A 20,010-nucleotide genomic window follows, 5' to 3' on the forward strand; every position below is an offset into this window, starting at 1 on the left:
ACTCCACTCCATTCTACCACACTCCACTTCACCCTACTTTACCACCTCTACTCCACCCCAATCTACCCCACTCCACTCCACCCGAACCTGCCCCACTCCACTCTGATATACCCCACTCCAATCTAACCCAGTCCAATATACCCTAAATCCACTTCAATCTACCCCAATTCACCCCACTCCAATCTTCCCCAATCTACCCTACTCCATTCCAATTTCCACTCCTATCAATTGAACTCCATTCCACTCCAATCTACCCCACTCCTCTCTACCGAAATCTACCCCACTCCAGTCTACCACAATCTACCCCACTCCACTCTGCCCAATCTATCCTACTCCAATCTACCCCGCTCCTATCTAATTGTAATTGTATTTGTAAAGCACATTCCTTCCATAGCGCTAAGCGGAAAGAAGTGCCAGTGAGTGCGAAGGAAGACAAGGGAGAAGCAGTAACTTTCTGTTAAAACAGTTATAATTTGAGGGAAAAGAGCCAAGTTTCTTAGCTGTTTCCAGAAAGGCATAAAAGTTTCCTCTTTCCTGATATGGAGCGGGAGAGTGTTCCAAAGTTTAGTTGCTGCCACCAAGGAGGCTATGTCCCCCCATTTAGACTTCTGGCTACGGGGGACTGAGACCAGATGGCGAAAGGAAGATTTTAGGTGGTAGCTAGGCACATACTATTTCAGAGTAGTGCAAAGACATCTGGATCCTTCGGAATGGAGCGCCTTATGTGTTAGGCAGAGAGCTTTAAAGACAATGCGTTTCTCTACCGGTAACCAATGCAGCTGCTTCATGCTGCCACTGGCGGATGCCGATCTCGGAAGGTCCAGTACCAGGCGGGCTGCGGTGTTCAGTATCAGTTTCAGTTTGTGAAGAGAACCTTTGTTGATATACAACATCAAAGCATTGCAATAGTCCAGTCTGGAAATTACTAAAGCCAGAATCACTGACATTCTGAGATCCTTCTGTAGGAAGGGTAGAATTTTCTGGAGGGTTTTGATCGCCCAGTAGCAGGTTTTAATGGTATGATTCACCTGTTGGTCAAAAGATAAAGCATTGTCAAATAAGATCCCTAGATTTCTTGCCATTGGTATGGGCGCTGGCAGGTGTCTGCAAGATTGCAGCCACCAGCAAGAATTCCATAAGGAGCTGTTGGCGCTGAAGAATAGGATTTCAGTTTTTTCTCTGTTCATTTTTAGCCGATTATGGCTCATCCATTTATTAATCTCATTCATGCAGTTGTAGAACCTGTCAGCTACCTCCTCCCAGTTCCTGTTGACTGGGATAATAAGCTGGGTGTCGTCAACATAGGAGGAAACCTGAAAACCGAAGGAACGGACAAGCTGAGCCAGCGGAGCCACACACAGGTTGAACAAGGTGGGGCTAAGAGAAGGCCCCTTGGGGACCCCGCAAGGAAGTTGGAACAGGGCAGCTCTGAAATCACCACAGCTCACAATGGATGATCTTTCATATAGAAAGGACTTCAGGATATCCAGGGCACTGTCTCTTACCCTAGCGTGGTAAAGGCGCTCCACATTCAATTGCGAAGAGATGATGTTGAACGCAGCTGAGAGATCTAATATTACTAGAATGGCACCCTTCTCTTGATCAACCAGTCGACGGATTGAATCAGAGGTGGCAATGGGTGCGGATTCTGTACTGTGAGCTTTCCGAAACCTGTGCTGGGAGTATCTAGGCAGCCACTGTCCTGCAAGAAGCTGGCAAGTTCAATATTAAGGTGCTTTTCAAGAATTTTGGCCAAGGTAGGTAATAAGGTGATGGGACAAAGATTCATAAGATCATCAGGGGTACCTCCTGGTTTCTTTTTGAGTGGGATTATAATTGACTCTTACCAGGAGGTAGGAAAGACCCTGGTTTTCAATATCTCCTGGTAGACCAATTCTAGTGCTGCGGACACCAGGTCCAGAGCGAGCCTCAATATATTAGGGGGGCAAGGATCATTAGGGGACCCAGACCTAACCCCAGATAACAATTCTTTAATCATGTTCGACAACAATGGGCAGAATTTGGAGAGTACAGGACTGTTGTTAGTTACCAAGTCTACCCTAGGAACCTTAGTGTCAGTATCCACGGGGTGCTGGGCAAAATTAGCATGGATCTGAAGGACTTTGTTTTTAAAGAAGTCTGCTACCTCACTGCAAAAGGCTTGGGAATTCTCCAGTTCCGTGGAGAGGTTGGGGAAGTAAGGGAGTGGACCACTCTAAAGAGTTCCCTAGATGCATTGTCTGCTTCCTTAATTTTAAGAGTGAAATAGTCTGCTTTGGGTTTTTTAATAACCAGTTTATTGTCCCCAAGCAGAGACCTGAGTCTGTCTCTTTCCACTGAGTTTCACTCCAGTTTCCATCTGCGTTCCTGCCACCTATATAGTCTTTGCAGATCCTTGAGTTCCTTGGTATACCAAGGAGAGGATGCTTTCTTACAGGCCAAAGGTCTAGTTTTCCTAAGAGGGGCCAATAAGTCAGTAGCTGCCCTTATCCCCTGATCGTATCTTTCTACAGCAGAGCAAAACCGCTCACTAGCCTGCTCCGAGCCAGCCTTCAAGGCCTGTTCGAACTTCTGCTCCCCAATTCTGCCCCATTGTCTGATTAACTTAGGGGGCGGAGGGATGTGAGTGGAGGCCTCCCTGTCAGCCAAACTAAAGGATAACAGATGATGATCGGACCAGTCAAGGGCCACATTCTCCAGAAAGGTGCAACTATCATGGTGAGAGAAAATACCACCCAGGGTGTGTCCTGCCCGATGGTTGGCTGACGTAACATTAAGGTCCCAATCAAAATTAGACATCAGGTCAAGGAAAGCGCTTTTTCCACGGTCCTGTTTATCCTCAAGGTGAAAGTTAAAGTCTCCCAGCACAATGCACTTAGAGGTTACAATAAGTGGTTCAATGATGGACGGCCAGTGGTGTAGAAAAGAGTTCTTGGGGCCAGGGGGGTGATAAATCAGAATGCCTTTGAAGAACACCATATTTTTCAGGTGAACCTTAAAGAAGGTGCCTTCGCAAATTTGTGGGCTAACGTTGATAGATTCTAAGACACAATGAAGTTTAATCCTGAAAAACACTTCCAGCCCCCTCCCCTCTTACAGGTTCTATCAAGTCTGGGAAACACATAGCCTGAAGGAGAAGCTGCCGTAAAATAAGGGCCAGAGACTTTCCTTGCCCATGTTTCAGTGATAAACCAACAGTCCAGGTCCAAGGATTTAATCATGTCTCCAATTTTGACACTATGTTTAATCAGACCGCATTTTAAGTGGCTCAAATCGCTATCCCCTCGCCCCTTAGGCAAAAGAGGTGGGTCCTGCTGGATGGTACAAACGGACATGTAGGGAGCCGTCTGTCCAAACTCCCAGACGCAATCACTAGACCTCCAGCCCTCTGTCTGATCAGGGTAGGCTCGCTCGCAGCCCCTGCAGATCTGCCTAGAGGCTAAGTCATGAGATGCTGTTAGGAGTATTGGAGACGAGGGAGAACCCCAAGAAGAAGGGGCATAGTCCCTGGCCCCCAGACCTGGTTGGGCACGGACGGGAGCAGACAGGTGCAGATTGACTTGCCTTAGGTGCACCTTCGGCGCACCCGCTGCATACGTCTGCTGCGTGGCTACGACCCCATCAGTTTAAATCCCGAGGGTCGCATCATTCAGAGGAGCAAAGGTCCAGCAGCTAGACTGCTGACCTGGTCCCCTACCCCCAATATGGCCACCGCCGAGGTAAGGGGAGTGCTCTAACAAGCCCTAGACCATAAAACAGAGAAAAGGCACAGCATGTGCCCGGTAAAAGCGTAACAGAAGCGAAATGTGAAGCTTCAAGAGGACACAATTTTTTTATGGTTTTAAAGTGTTTTTGGCAACGAAATAAAAAAGTCACAGCGAGGCATGAAAAAAGATAAAAGCAGAATAAAAGCTTGAAAGTCACTTAAAAGAAAACACTTCCAAGATTACCCACACTCACTTTCATAAACCACTGCGCGACCTGATCGGTTTAAATACCGATGGTTGCTTCATTCAGACCTGTTCCCCTACCCCCAATATGGCCACGGCCAAGATAAGGGGACCTACCCAATCTACCCTACTCCACACCACACCCTACTCCAATCACACATGCCTCACCCCCCTGTACCACAATCTACCCCACTTCAATCTGCTCTACCCCAATCTACCACACTTCACTCCACTCCACTCTAACCCAATCCACTGCACTTCACTCCAATGTACCACCACACTCCACTCAAATCTACACCACTCCATTCCAATCTATACCACTCAACCCTGATCCACCCCACTCCACCCCACTCCAATCTAGCCCAGCCAACTCCACCCCAACCTAGCCTGCTCTGATATATCCTACTCCAATATATCCCAATCTACTCCACTCCAGTCTACTCCACTGCAATCTACCCCAACCCATCCCAAACTACCCCACACCACTCAACCCCACTCCACTCTACCCCACTCCAATCCACCCACTCCACTCCAATCTACTCCACTCCAGGCTAAAACATTCACCTCAATCTACTTGACTCCACTTAATCTATCCCACGTCACTCTCTCCCACTCCACTCTAATCCACCTGACTGCTCTCCAGTCTATCTCACTCCACCCTAATCTTCCCCACTCCACTCCAATCTACCCCAGTCCAATGAACCTGACTCCATTCCAATATACCACACCCCAATTTAATCTACCCCACTCTGCTCTACACCAGTCTACCCTACTCCAATCTATCCCAATCCAATCTACCCCAATCAACTCCACTCTAATCTGCCCTACTCCATTCCAGTCTATCTCACTGCATTCCAATTTACCATACTCTAATCCACCCAATCTACCCCACTCTAATCTACCCCACTCCACTCCAATCCACCCCACCCCACTCCACTCCACTTCAATCTATCCCACTCCGCTGTACCCCAATCTACCACACTTCACTCCACCCCAATCTACAGCAATCCACTTCACTCCAATCTAACACACTCCACTAAAATCTACACCACTCCAATCCAATCTAACCCACTCCACACACTCAACCCCACTACAGTCTACACCAACACATTTCAATCCACCCCACCCCCACTCTACTCCACTCCACTCTACCCCATTCCAATCCACCTCACTCCAATCTACCCCACTTCACACCACTAGAATCTTTGCTAGTCTACCCCATTCAAATATATTTCACTCCAATCTACCCCACTCTACTCCAATCTACTCCGGTCTACCTTTCTCTATTCCATTCTACCCTACTCTGATCCACAAACTCTACCCCACTCCAGTCTACCACACCCTACTCCACTCCAATCTACCCCACTCCATCTTAATCTACCTCACTCCGCTCCAATTGACCCCCACTCCTCTCCAATCTACCCTAATTCACCCCACTCTTCTCCAATCCACTCCACTCCAATCTACCCCTATATACTCCACTCCACTCTACCTCAATCTATCCAGATCTAAACCACTCCTATCTACCCACTCAAATCTACTCCAGGCACCCCAATCTACCCCACTCCACTCCAGTCTACCCCCACTTCACTCCAATCTACCCTACTCTACTTCACTTGCCCCACTCCACCCAGTCCAATCTACCCCAATCAAATCTACCCCACTCCACTCCAATCTGTCCCACTCAGTTCCAATCTATCCTTCTTACTTACACTCCAGTCTATCCCGCTCCAATGTACTCCACTCCACCCCACTCCACTCTAATGTACCCTACTCCACTCCAATCTACCCCACTCCAGTCTACCCCACTTCAATCTACCATACACTGTTCTACTACAATCTAGCCCATTCTACCCCACTCTACCCCACTCCACCCTATCCCAAACTACCCCACTCCACTCCAATCTATCCCATTTCACTCTACCCCAATCTACCCCACTCTAGTTTACCGTGATCTACCCCAATCAATCTACTCCAATCCCCCACCCCACTCCATGCCACTAACTATTAGCCATGCTGAGCAGCAGCCCTACTTGTGTACAACACGGCTAAAACACATTGCAAAAGCGGATAGTTCTGGCATAGAAGAGACCTGTTGGTTTTGCCAATGCTTGTTACACCTGGTAACACTGTCTGGACAAAGGTTTCCCCTCATTAGTACCAGTGTAACTTTTGATCTGTTTGAGCTAGAAGCTATTTTTGTGTTACAAACTGTAAATTAGGCAGCAGATGCTCGACTGTGAGGCAAATACAGCAAATCCATAACTAAGCAAAAAAACGCTGCAGCCACAGAATCGCGTTATTGCGTTGACCGTATTTATAGTTTGTACAGTGACTCAACAGATGTACATCACGTCTGGTTTAGAAATTGCAAAATTGTGAATGTTAGCTCTGGAGCCTCAAGGTTAAATAAATTAAAACTCCATCCTGGGACCAGAAGAAATTTTACTTTTTAAAATGTAGACCTAAAGGAAAAGGTTTTATGGGATACGTGATATATCTACGTGTCTCCATTGTTAATGCAAGAGGTCCTGCTTGAAATGAGCAGTCAAGCCAGCCGACCAATCCTCACGCAGCCCTAGAAAGCTGCTGGTAGCACCACCCAAGAGCAATGTTTTAATAAAAATGGGATTGAAAAAGAAACTGCCTCCCATTTGTTAGTGTAACCCAGAATGAGACCCAGTCAAAAGCTCAGCACAGTCACTGGGTTACCTTCCAAATGCGTATTAAAAAAAAAAGTAGATGCCATTTGGGGTCGGCAACAAGCTTTTCTTACACAGTAGCCCCCAAGGAGAGAGCTGCAGTCCACAGATCCAGTGACCTCTAAATCAAGATGTGCTAAACCAAGAAACACAATCAATAGGGCACAGGATTTGGATCAATTTTCTTGTCGCCCTTCAAGTTGTCTCTGTTACAAGATTATGGAATGTGGGTAGAACGTATCTTTCACATAATGCAAATAATCACCCAATGTCACCAGAGTAAGGTTTCAAATTGTTCTTGGTGGTGACGGCGTTTCATGAGCACTATGTAAGTGTTCACACTCATTCTAGCTGAAACTGGAGAAAATATTGCGCCTGGTTTCTGGTTTCAGGAGGAGATAAGCTGTATATTATGATCCCTAAAATAGGTGGCCATATAGTGACAAGTGTTTATTGGAGGGCTCAATTATGATAGTCATGAACTAAGAATGTAGACAAAGGTAATCAATTGAGATTACGAAATATGGAATTTTTGCAATTCCCTATTTGCTGTTCGCAAACACCAATGTACAAATGTGTCTTGGACACATTTTGCAATTCCCAGTGGGTCGTAAATAGACCTACCTCATGAATATTAATGAGGTATGTCTCAGATTGTGACTCACTGGGAATCACAAAAATCACAGGGGAGGCAACCTGCTGGGGTCCGTGGGAGCACTGCCTGCTCTTAAAAAATGTTTTTGATAATGTTTATAAAGGGGAAAGAGTCACTTGAGGACCCCTCCTCATTTTCGAAGTAGTTACCACCTAATTGAAGTTCGAGGTGAATTGCAAATGCTTTTCAACCGCATTTTAGTCACAAAATATTCACACATCCCACTGCGATTCGGTATTAGGTAGGGATGCCCTGAACATGCCCCTTCATAATACAAAATCGCAAATTAAATTTGAGAACCAGTAATAGGTTACTGAATCGGAAATAGTGCTTTGTACATCAAAGTCATGAACTAAGAATGTAGACAAAGGTAATCAATTGAGATTACGAAATATGGAATTTTTGCAATTCCCTATTTGCTGTTCGCAAACACCAATGTACAAATGTGTCTTGGACACATTTTGCAATTCCCAGTGGGTCGTAAATAGACCTACCTCATGAATATTAATGAGGTATGTCTCAGATTGTGACTCACTGGGAATCACAAAAATCCCAGGGGAGGCAACCTGCTGGGGTCCGTGGGAGCACTGCCTGCTCTTAAAAAATGTTTTTGATAATGTTTATAAAGGGGAAAGAGTCACTTGAGGACCCCTCCTTATTTTCGAAGTAGTTACCACCTAATTGAAGTTCGAGGTGAATTGCAAATGCTTTTCAACCGCATTTTAGTCACAAAATATTCACACATCCCACTGCGATTCGGTATTAGGTAGGGATGCCCTGAACATGCCCCTTCATAATACAAAATCGCAAATTAAATTTGAGAACCAGTAATAGGTTACTGAATCGGAAATAGTGCTTTGTACATCCCCAAAAGCCTTTTTGCATTTGCAAAAAGGGCTGATTCTGCAAATCAGTTTATTTGCGACTGGAAAAAAGCTTCGTACATGTGGCCCTATGTTTCTAGTTTCAGAGAAGTGCTTTCACAAGTTCCATAACATAGTGAATATTAGGTCATTTGTTTATAGTGTCAGAGAAGAGAAGCATTAAACTGACTATAAAACACAAACAATACTTTGATACTCTTATCAGGGGGAGATATTTTTTAATCAAACTCAATGAAACAGATGAGATATCGCTATATATTTCAAGCGTGTTGACAAAATGTATGCACGTAAAAAGATGAACGCATTGCTTTTCTGGAGTCAGGAGGCAACAGATATTAAATTGAGCTCCATCGAAGAGATGAAAATGTGAAAAAATATTTCATAAGTGTGGAAGACTAAAGGGGAGATTTACAAACATTTTGTGCTGGGTTAGCATCACAAGTGTGATGCTAACAAGCACAAAATATATTTTTTCCTAATTTAATTTCCTGTGCAAAACTGGTTTTGCCCAAGAAAGTACCCTAAAGGCAACACAAAGCACTGATTTGCATTACTATTAGTGTCAAGGGGGTGTTACATGGGTGTTCCCATGCAACCACCCATGTATTTTTGCGCAAAACCCTTTCTACAAACAACAGTAGATAGGGTTTTGCACCAAATTTTAACGCCTTTTTAAAACAGGTGTTAAAAGGAGAAATGTTTTCATATCTCTTTTATTTTCCAACTTTGCATGCGTGCTGCACTGTACAGCACACATATGTGGGAAAAGTTTTAAAGTGTGTGTGTAAGCATAGTATTTACTCTTCTGGTACAAAACCTATGCTAGACTCAAACTCACACCTTTGCACTATGGCACAAAGATCAGCACCGGCACTAGGGAGAGGGGAGGTTCTCCTGCTCTACTGTCATGCGGTGCAGCATTTTTCGCTGCTGCACTGCGCTTAAATCTAACCACCTGTACAGATGAAACTAAAGCAATACCTTTCTTGTGTCAGCCAAGCATCATGAAATGAAGTTATAGATATGGAAGTGCAGCCATGACTATCATGTTTGGGGGAACGAAAAGAATCTCTGTGAAATAAATCAACATTTATCAACACATACCTGGTGCCAGGAGGAAAGAATGATTTAATCGCACTCGGTGAAATAGATACCAAAAGGTGAACATGGTGCATTCTGGAAGTTATAGCCTTGGATCGCCTAACTTGAAGCAATTGAACTAAAGTTCTAGGTTCTAATGGTTTGTAGAAGGCAGACGAAAGAATGGTGTCACTCATGAAATTGAAACAGCTGGGAATATAAATAAGGCCTCAGTCACTATGGCCACTATGGCCACTATGGCGGAGAAGAATTGCCCCCTCTGCCAGCAGCAGTAGCTGCAAAGGTTTTACAGTAAAAAGATAATAAACAGTAAATTGAGTGGGGCTATGGGTGTGAAAGGGACAGAGGGAGAGTGCACAGCACTCCTCCTCAGTGTGCATTTAGGTTTGGTCAGCCGTTTCGGGCCAACCAATCATACATGCGCAGTAGGCTCTCTCCAGCCCAGCAACGCAGTGCCGGATTAGAGAGAGCAGGCAGAGACTCCCACTCTGCCTTGGAGCACCCTGGCTGGGCACTCCGTCCAATCCTACCGCTGCTTTCATGCTGTCACAGCATGAAAGCACCAGTAGGATTGGATGTAGGGCAGGATGGGGGCCTTTGCCTGCATTGCAAGACTGGAGCCGAGCGGCGTGGCATAAATTATCATTTATTGTTATTTTTTTTAGTCCCCCCCGACAAGTGTTGTGCTACCCCTCCCCTTTTGCCTCGTGGGAGTCGTGACTACGTAGAAGAAATACATTTTGCCTGAATAAAAATATGAAAAATAGTTATAAAACCCTATTTATAATTATCTGTTACAGGTCAGGTATCCAAGCTTAGGCCTCTCTGTGTGGATGAAGGTTCCATTCTCAGGGCACAGGGGCCCATGAGGAAGTGCAGTCAGTGCTGCTTTTGTCTCGTCTTTCACATCCCAGTTGCTGTTTTCCGACTCTTCATTGGCCCTTCTTCCTTATCTGCCTGAATCCTCTTCTTCTCAAGATACCATATTCCTGACCTCTTCTCAAGGAGCCTTCTTCTGTTAGCTAACCCACCTTCCCTCAGGAGCCCTTCAGAAACTCAAGCTGTATAATGGTTTGCAAATATGTGTACCACTCCTATTGTGTTCTATTTCCCTTCTGATCTTTAACATTTTGTAGTCTTTATGCTGTTCTCATTTTTATGTCGTCATTAGCCACGACCTTTTGATTTTATAAAAATGCTATGGATAATATATTTGTAGAGGCTTTTAGCCAGCCCTCTTCCTCCTTTGTTCTGTTATCGTGCCACTCAAATTTTTCTTCCATCCACTACAGCATGAGGCAATAGGTCAGCCCACGTCAGCCATAGGCTCACTGCACTAGAAGTGAGGCATTCTGCCCTTTGCATTTAAATACAAAGTAGACCCTTCACTTGGAGGAACTACTAAGGCAATGTTTGCTTTTTGAGACAAAATATATTTTTAGTTGTAGTCAATTTCTTTCATACTGTTAAGGACTCAGCAGCTTCCCCTACAATAAAGTTTTGCAAAAAACATGACAAAACAAACCAATCATTCACAAAGCCATACGTTCGTCAGGTACTCATGAAACCATTCATCCTTCTCACCTTCCGCAGTTCTGCATGTCCATCTGCCACACTATCCAGGCATCCCTCTATTTCTAATGTGATTTCATTCTGTATCTATGTTGTCAGTATGTCCATGTAAACCTGAATGTTTGGTCATGTAAGCGCATGTGTGTCTGCTTGGGTACAGAAATGGGTGCACATATGTCTATTGGTCTTTGTGCTTGGGCGTCTATAGGTGTGTTGATATGGCACCTCTATGTGTTTTGTCTTGTGTACAGGGGGTTCTGTATGAGCGGAGGCCTGTGCGCAAAAGTGACTGTATGTTGATGATGGTCAGTGTCCATGGTACCTGTATGCCTTTGCAAATTACTCTTCGTTGACTTTCAGACATACATGCTGTAGCGCTCTACTTTGCCAGATCTTATGTCTCTGAAGACCATTTTTATATGTCCCATAGTTGAACTGGTGACTATGAAATCGTGTTGCAGCAGGGTCTGCAACCATTCTCTTCCTGTGAGTTACAGGTATGGATATCATTTAGGAGTCTACAGGGGTCATTAATGCGACTGCTGGCTTATGCCGTGCATCCCCTAGCACTACTTTTGCCACCCCTGGCCTGAAAGGGGCAGAAACAGTGCCTGGAATAGAGCAGTAGCTCCTCCATAGCTCGTCCTTATGGATGTCCGTAGGGGCGACATTCTCCTTGTTTTCTATAAAGTTTTTATTACACTAATAGTGAGGAAAATTATATTTTCACTATTATTTTAATAAAATTGAGCTGAAATGGGACTTTCCCTGGCAGCTGAGGTAAGTAAAAAATTATTTTAAATGTATGTTGTGTACATGTTTACAGATGAGAATGTGTTTATGTGAGAGTGTGTATGTGTGAAAGTGTGTGTTAGTGAAAGAAAAGGTCAAAGGGTGTGTGATGTATTTTCCACTAACCATGGCATTTTGGTGAAATGACGTTCATGGTTACAGGAGGTAAGCCCAGTGCCCTTGGCGACAGCAGAAGATCACAGTGCGCAGTGCTTCATATTGTCAGATTAAAGAAATTGTCCCTATAGTTAAGCATTTGAAGGCCACAATGGCTCGGGCGATACCCTACAACATAGCAGCCAAAAAGAATGTGGCAGATCCTTGCTGTGGTCTAGCAGTGCTTGCTAGGTCTATTCTGGACTTATGTAGCATTATAAAACTAAATTATGCTTCAAGATTGACTAAATTAGGCAGTGAGAAAGGGCAAATTATGCGGCATACTACAGCACTTTTTGTATAGTATTACTTCATTATGCAGTTATTTTTACACTACCTAACATTGTCTGGGCATAGAGTTCACCACATTTGTACTGGGTTAACACCCAAATATTGCACTAAGGAAGAGTAAGGAGACCAGTCAACCTTTGGGAAGGGCCTTCCACTGCGCAACATATCTCATCAAGTTTTAGTAACCTTTGATCCGTTTGAGCCAGAAACAAACTTTTTGCTGTTAAAATATGTAGATTATGCAGCAATTGATCGGTAATAAAGGTTGTCAAATCAATATTTGTGCGGGAAACGCCGCGGCTGCAAAATCGCATAATTCCAGTGGCTCTGCCTATTAGACTAGTCAGATCATTCTTTCGCAGGACTTCCGGAACCGTTTTTTTAACATGACGCATTGAGGCTAGACTCAGCAGTGGTCTTCAAACGTTTTAGTGCCGCGCCCCCCCAGTTGAAAAATAAAAATCATTGGGCCCCCCCTCAGAATTTTTCACAATTATTTTAGAACAATGGCAATGTTTAAATAGGTCTGAACCTATTTAAACATTGCACTTAGGTACTGTTACCTTTTTAAAACTGCAATAACATGCTTCTGCTTGAAACAAAGGCTTGTTATCTGTATAATATTTATTTTGGCCAGAGTTTGGCGCCCCCCCTGGGATCACTTGAGGCCCCCCAAGGGGGGCCCGCCCCCCAGTTTGAAGACCTCTGGGCTAGAGAGTTACCTTCTAGACTAGAGTCTGCACAAAGGTCTCTGTGGCCCAACTGGAACCGGGGAGTTTCCACCGAGAGGCTGTCGCTTCCGGCGACGCTCTGTGTAAACCTGTCACTCATTGCGCACCTATGCGCGTCAAGACTGTGAGTGGCACCCCGCAGGCCTGGCTGTCTCTCCGGCCTGAAACACGCTTTAATCTTCTTTCGCGTGCTTTCTACTTGCCATAACGTGGAATTCGATTAGCATTTGAACCCCCCTTGGGCTTTTTGCATTCAAACAGGGTCAGCTACAGCTGCACCCACCAGGGCAAAGCGTGTGGTTGGTGAACAACTATGGGCGATCTCTGGATCACAACTTAAGAATGTGGCATTATTGTAGGCTGCATTTCTACTGAGAATTTACTTATAAAACCCCACTGCGGCTTCATTCTAGACTGGAGTGGTGCAAGACTTGCTGCAGGGGGTTGGTTTTCTTACTGGTGAGGCAGTTTCATACAGTATTCGACATTTATAAGTCCAACATGTTAGCTTCTTCACACAGAAGAGCTACGCTTTGGGCAAAATTCGTCTATGATGTTTGCTCACCTTTTAGAGATGCCTATCCTTAGCTGACGAAGTGAAAAAGGCGTGCGGGTGATGAGGTCATTCTGAGCTTGGGTTTTGAGTCTCTGAAGCTAGAAGGAGGGCGTTCCTCGGTGCTTGGCTTGCGTTCCGAGATGAAACTTCTCCATAGATGACTGCAGGGAGGGTGCTGTGTGTTTGAACTCAGAATATTAGTCACCAGTGCATCGTCGACAACAAATGCATTCAATGGAGGAAAGACCAGGAGCGATCATGTGGATGACGACCTTGCATGTCAAGATGTAACGTGACCTTTCTAAGGATGGAGTGGGTCCTGGCAGGGAAGGGTAGTGGGTTGGCTGTGGTCCAGAAGGGGAATTGTATTCGGAGAAGGAAGGCGGAGGGAGAAGGTAAACGCGTCCTGGATTATGCAAGCCCAAACACGAATGAGCAGTTATCAGTTTTCATAGTCAAGCCTCATCTGTGCTTGTTAAATCTACCTGGGTTAGTGTGTGTACAGAGTGGTGAAAGTGACGGCATAGAAACACCAGCAGTGCCTGAGTCAGTCACATTTCACTCTTTACTTGACAACAACAATTGACCACGCCAATAAGTCTCTAGTGTAAAATTGGAAGTCATCGGCTTGCCAATGCTTTGCAAGTGTATGTGAGTGAAGACCAAACACAGGCATGATGGCAGATTTTTAGATGTCTGCCAGTAAAACAATGCGCATGCATGCATGCATCGTGGGAAGAGTATCTAACCATCTTGAAATCATCTTGAAGCCAGCGGCCATTTTCAGTTTACCAGTCTAACATAATAAAATATGGAAAAAAAGAGAAGAAACAAAACAATTGTGTGATACACATAGATAGATAGATAGATAGATAGATAGATAGATAGATAGATAGATAGATAGAAACACACACACATACTTATGTAAATATTTTAAAAACCAGTACTATATACAAAAAAAAAATCAAAGGGTACAGGGACGTTATGGTTAGGAAATAGAATTTAAAAAAAATCAGAAATTCACTGACAAAGCCAAAGGTTACAGGGATGTTATAGTTAGGAAATATAATTGAAAAAATCTTAGAACTTAGAGCATCCGCCATGCATAGTTTTCTCATCAATAATTTCATTGCAAATGTTTCAGTGATATTATCGGTGATGTCATAGAAGATGTCATGAGTGATGTAATATGTGCGGTAATTAACAGTGCATGGCAAGGACACGAGTTATAGTTACCCTAGGGCATGAGTTATAGTTGCTTGAAATAACTATAATTGCTGAATTGCTGGACGGCTATAGTTTTGTGTGTGTAAAATCTGAATCTAGCTGTAAAGTCCATGTATCTTTGTTTTTTCAGTGAATTTGTAATGTTTTTTTAATTCTGTTTCCTAACTATAACATCCCAGTACTCAATGATTTTTCAAAGGATTTTCACTGGATTTTCACTGTTTTTAAAAATATTTTTAAAATAAATTGTAACAGAGTGCTTAAGTCGGTGTATATGAGTGGGTGTGTGAGTGAGTGTGTGAGTAGCTGTGTGGGTCTGTGAGTGGGTATGGAGTGGCTGTATGGGTGTGTGAGTGGTTGTCTGGGTGTGCAAGGGATGTGTGAGTGGGTGTGTGAGTGTGAATGGGTGTGTGAGTGGCTGTGTGGGACTGTGAGTGGGTGTGTGAGTGGTTTTGTGGGTCTGTGAGTGGGTGTATGAGTGGCTGTATGGGTGTGTGAGTGCATGTGTGGGTGTCTAAGTGTGTGGATATGCGAGTGGCTGTGTGGGTCTGTGAGTAAGTGTGTGAGTGGTTTTATGGGTTGATGAGTGGGTGTGTGAGTGGCTGTATGGGTGTGTGAGTGGGCCTGTGAGTGGTTGCATGGGTGTGTGAGTGGATGCGTGAATGAGTGTGTGAGTAGGTGTGTGGGTCTGTGAGTGGGTTTATGTGCTTTTTAAATTGGGGTCTGGACCTGCAGATCTCTCATGGAGCACACAGGGGCTCTGTGGTAGATCAGTGGATCCTTGTGCGCCTAAAAATACTTCTTGCCCATGAGGTGTCCCTCACAGACCCCTCCATCAGTACCTTTGCCCTGACCTCTTCTATCACTTTTAAAGGTTATTTTCCCCTCTAGGACCCAAGTCCTGATGATCAAAATGGAGACTGCAAGTTTCCTCTCAGGTTGAGGTCAACCAATCACAGCATTGCGCATGGATCCGTGACTCCACCGGGATCCTCGGAGGATCTGCTACAGAGCCGTATCAATAGATATACATACATCTTTTTACTCCCATAATTCTAAAAATACTGAACAGATTTACACCAAATTGCAAAAAAGAGATGTTCAGGACCACGATCTACCTTTCTGCCACATTTGGTGTATTTCTGTTCAGCGGTTCGGGTTGTAGTCATGTCTAAAATCCCTGTGGAAAATTGCATGAGGAAAACAAGTTTTGGGACCCCCTTTTTCTCAACCCCTGCTTAAAGGATCACCCTGAAACTTAACAGACAGTAATTGAAGTGAATGGTAAACTAGTTTTGAAAATTTCACAAAGATCTGTCAAACAGTGCCAAAGTTATTAGCAAAACAAAAAACTTTTTCTATGCAAACTAGGTCCTAACTATACATATATATGACAAGGCTAAGCTTTTTCTTGTTTGTGTAATTTATTTCCTTTAATTCACAGTGCTGAATTTATATGTTGGAGATTTGGCTTACTCACCCTTGCAAGCTCAGCCTTGATGCAAGCATCTACCAATAAGGCCTCACAATTTTGTAAAAATAAACATTGGAAATGCAAAACACATTGTACTTTATTTTATATCTTTATTATCTTTTTTTATGCTGGGTTAAATAAACCATAGAAAATTGCATACTCTCAACCTCAAGTTAAAAATACAACAAACATTACATCTAAAATAAATTAGAATTATTATAAATTACAATTTGTTCTTGATTAAATCTCATTTGCAATTCAAGGGATCATGTCCTATCAATTCACACATCCTCAAAAATCAGATTAACAGCAGTAACATCACTTTTTGATTAAACACCATAATTGTAATAACTTCTGTTATTACAATTCTCTTCATAGCAGTCCACCACAATATCAAGTATGCACTTGTTGCGTAAACCTATCAGAATGAAGCAGCATATGATTAAGCGAACATTATCTTGGTTCAACAAGAACAATTTCCTCTTTGGCCCTGATCACAACTGGGACGCAAAGATGAGTTATTTATTTAAATATTTACATTGTGAGGTAAAGTGTTTACAGCTTAGGCAAATAACTCTGATTCCATGTTTTCCATCAGAAAATGGGGAATAAAGAGGGATATTTTAGGCTTATCACATCAAATTGCACATGTATCACTATTTTTTCATTCATTATCTCTTTATTTGGTCGATGACTCGACCATAAAAACAAGAATATAATATACATCCACATTAATCAAATAAACAATCATTATTCCACAGTATAAAACAATAAATAACAATTAGAATCAACAGGCGATCTTATCATGTAAAAAACATTTAAACAGATTTGTCATGGGCAGTGATTAAACAACTTATACAGCATATTTCCTTCCTAGCTTTGTTGCTTCCAAAATGTAGCTAACAAATCAGGATATAAGGGTGCCTAAACATTGTGAAAAGCAACCCTTCTTAACAAAAAATACATAATATCATGTCCAGCAATGACCAATCCAAAATGGGCGGTAGCTGAAGTTATAGACATTTTGCAATTTAATGCTCCTTTCGTGACTGAGCTCAAATATTCCAATGCCTTTTTAGGTTTTGCCTGCATGGCATGCGCTTGTGCACTGTGCTTGCGAAATCTTCGTTGAAGAAAACAAGCATTGGCAAAGCCAATAGGCTTTGCCTGTGCGAGTTCTATTGGCTATGTCAATGTTATTTTAGACATGTTGCACACTGCCATAATGCTTTGTTGTCAGACAACAGAAAGTCAAAGTGCAAGAATAAGAGGCAGCAATAGGAAGCACAGCAGCAGGAATGTGCAACAGCAGCAGCTGTTGCACTGGGAGATGCAGAGAAGCCACAGCAGCACAGCTCCACCGCCACCTCCATCCGACAGGCAGCCTCCCTGCACGGGCTCCAGAGTGAGTGGCATCCCTCTGCTCCAATGCTGCGGACACCTGCAGGAACACAGGCCCGATGTTGATGTAAGCTGAATGTAACTACACATGGGAGTCAAGAGGTGATCTGTTAAGAGGTCTTGATTACTCTATGCCAGTAGTAAATAACCAGATCTTTTCACCTACATTTGTGATGGGTAAAACCAGAACTGCATGTTCAAGATCACAAAAATAATACAGTATCAGTACTGTAAGGAAATGCCTCCTTGGCATGGTTACCCCCTGACTTTTTGCCTATGCTGATGCTATGTTTTGAATTGAAAGTGTGCTGAGGCCTGCTAAACCAGGCCCCAGCACCAGTGTTCTTTCCCTAACCTGTACTTTTGTTTCCACAATTGGCACACCCTGGCATCCAGATAAGTCCCTTGTAACTGGTACCTCTGGTACCAAGGGCCCTGATGCCAGGGAAGGTCTCTAAGGGCTGCAGCATGTATTATGCCACCCTAGAGACCCCTCACCCAGCACAGACACACTGCTTACCAGCTTGTGTGTGCTAGTGAGAACAAAATGAGTAAGTCGACATGGCACTCCCCTCAGGGTGCCATGCCAGCCTCTCACTGCCTATGCAGTATAGGTAAGACACCCCTCTAGCAGGCCTTACAGCCCTAAGGCAGGGTGCACTATACCATAGGTGAGGGTACCAGTGCATGAGCACTGTGCCCCTACAGTGTCTAAGCAAAACCTTAGACATTGTAAGTGCAGGGTAGCCATAAGAGTATATGGTCTGGGAGTCTGTTTTACACGAACTCCACAGCACCATAATGGCTACACTGAAAACTGGGAAGTTTGGTATCAAACTTCTCAGCACAATAAATGCACACTGATGCCAGTGTACATTTTATTGTAAAATACACCACAGAGGGCACCTTAGAGGTGCCCCCTGAAACTTAACCGACTATCTGTGTAGGCTGACTGGTTCTAGCAGCCTGCCACACTAGAGACATGTTGCTGGCCCCATGGGGAGAGTGCCTTTGCCACTCTGAGGCCAGTAACAAAGCCTGCACTGGGTGGAGATGCTAACACCTCCCCCAGGCAGGAGCTGTAACACCTGGCGGTGAGCCTCAAAGGCTCACCCCTTTGTCACAGCACCGCAGGACACTCCAGCTAGTGGAGTTGCCCGCCCCCTCCGGCCCCGGCCCCCACTTTTGGCGGCAAGGCCGGAGGAAATAATGAGAATAACAAGGAGGAGTCACTGGCCAGTCAGGACAGCCCCTAAGGTGTCCTGAGCTGAGGTGACTCTAACTTTCAGAAATCCTCCATCTTGCAGATGGAGGATTCCCCCAATAGGATTAGGGATGTGACCCCCTCCCCTTGGGAGGAGGCACAAAGAGGGTGTACCCACCCTCAGGGCTAGTAGCCATTGGCTACTAACCCCCCAGACCTAAACACGCCCTTAAATTTAGTATTTAAGGGCTCTCCCTGAACCTAGAAATTAGATTCCTGCAACAACAAGAAGAAGGACTGCCTAGCTGAAAACCCCTGCAGAGGAAGACCAGAAGACAACAACTGCAGGCCGGTAATAAACAATGGGCCCCAAACCTACCAACTCCTGGGGGTCACTTCTCCAGTGAAAGTCCGGTCCTTCAGGTCCTGGGGGCTGCGGGTGCAGGGTCTCTCCCAGGCGTCGGGACTTAGGTTTCAGAGAGTCGCGGTCAGGGGAAGCCTCGGGATTCCCTCTGCAGGCGGCGCTGTGGGGGCTCAGGGGGGACAGGTTTTGGTACTCACAGTATCAGAGTAGTCCTGGGGTCCCTCCTGAGGTGTTGGATCTCCACCAGCCGAGTCGGGGTCGCCGGGTGCAGTGTTGCAAGTCTCACGCTTCTTGCGGGGAGCTTGCAGGGTTCTTTCAAGGCTGCTGGAAACAAAGTTGCAGCCTTTCTTGGAGCAGGTCCGCTGTCCTCGGGAGTTTCTTGTCTTTTCGAAGCAGGGGCAGTCCTCAGAGGATGTCGAGGTCGCTGGTCCCTTTGGAAGGCGTCGCTGGAGCAGGATCTTTGGAAGGCAGGAGACAGGCCGGTGAGTTTCTGGAGCCAAGGCAGTTGTCGTCTTCTGGTCTTCCTCTGCAGGGGTTTTCAGCTAGGCAGTCCTTCTTCTTGTAGTTGCAGGAATCTAATTTTCTAGGGTTCAGGGTAGCCCTTAAATACTAAATTTAAGGGCGTGTTTAGGTCTGGGGGGGTTAGTAGCCAATGGCTACTAGCCCTGAGGGTGGGTACACCCTCTTTGTGCCTCCTCCCAAGGGGAGGGGGTCACAATCCTAACCCTATTGGGGGAATCCTCCATCTGCAAGATGGAGGATTTCTAAAAGTCAGAGTCACCTCAGCTCAGGACACCTTAGGGGCTGTCCTGACTGGCCAGTGACTCCTCCTTGTTGCTTTCTTTGTTCCCTCCAGCCTTGCCGCCAAAAGTGGGGGCCGTGGCCGGAGGGGGCGGGCAACTCCACTAAGCTGGAGTGCCCTGCTGGGCTGTGACAAAGGGGTGAGCCTT

This window comes from Pleurodeles waltl, chromosome 6 (assembly GCF_031143425.1).
Source record: "Pleurodeles waltl isolate 20211129_DDA chromosome 6, aPleWal1.hap1.20221129, whole genome shotgun sequence".
NCBI classification, from domain to species: Eukaryota; Metazoa; Chordata; class Amphibia; order Caudata; family Salamandridae; genus Pleurodeles; species Pleurodeles waltl.